Source organism: Mus caroli, chromosome 3, assembly GCF_900094665.2.
Source record: "Mus caroli chromosome 3, CAROLI_EIJ_v1.1, whole genome shotgun sequence".
Lineage (NCBI taxonomy): Eukaryota > Metazoa > Chordata > Mammalia > Rodentia > Muridae > Mus > Mus caroli.
In genome coordinates, this window is record NC_034572.1 from 117,803,100 (window position 1) to 117,804,309 (window position 1,210).

Genomic DNA, 1,210 nt, shown 5'->3' on the forward strand with positions numbered 1-1,210 from the left:
GCAAAGAACTTCAAGCTCTCCCTGCCAGAACTTTCTACCAGAACGACCAGCAGCCTCCAAATTGACCAAAACAAATCTTAACTTTTTACCTGTTCAGGTCATTATTTTATCCCAACAAGTAATATAACTAATACAGTGTAGATAGCGACAATAATAGGGCAATTATCTCTGTGAAATATGACTTAGCTCAACCTCATTTATGTCTGTGACAACATAACACTGGACTCTGTGTTACACCTAAAGGAAGCAATTCCTGTCTTTCTGTAGTATTTATGGTTTTTCAACAGAAGTAACAACTTCTGATGTTGTTACTGTTATTAAATAATGGTACCTTGAGTTTGAGCAAAGATTAACACAAAAGGCTTGGTAATGAAATAATTCACATGTCACTAAATGTTTTGCAGTATGTAATAATTACCATAACTGATATAAGGCAAACACTGGTGAAAATTTCATCACTTGACTCAGTATGGCATGAACTTTAAAAGGCATACTATTTTTAATTTGAGAAATTTTCATATTTGCCATTACAGACAGTAGTTGATTGTGCTACTTCAAAACGTTGAAAGTAGAAAACTAAAGTTTCTAGATTAGGAAATTGAATTTTTGTCATTAGAAAGGAGTGAAATTTCTGACCTAGATAAGAAAAAGAACATGTGTAGGACAATACTAGAGCATAATTACAAGGCATAAAATAATAAACTATGGCAATGCCTCAGAAGAATTTTCGGTTGTGGGGCGGGAAGTAGCAGTCTATAGAAGGTGGTCTAGACATTGAGTGCTATGGTAAATTTTGTGGTTTATGAAAATGCACTAAAGTCTATTCAGATTGCTGTTGGTTACTGTGAGTACCACTTACTGCATATGCTGCCTACGCTGATATCTTGCTAAGCTGGCTATTGTCATGATTCACAAATGTTTCAGGTTGGTAGGACTGTTAATTGCTTCCTCATATGGCAGCTTGTATACTATTTAACTCAATTTTCAGATACAGGCTTTCAAGTCAGATATAGGTAAAATCATTTGAATCCTTGCTGCAGACCCTCTGGGTCCCTGTGTCTGCGTGGAACGGGGTCTCTCGTCGCGGGTGGGCAAAGCGTGGATGAGCGAGTGACAAACAGACACACACAGGAGAGTTCGTGTGTAGAATCTGAATGTAATTTTACAACTCGAGCATCAGACTTTTTATACAGAAGACAGTAAAGAAGTT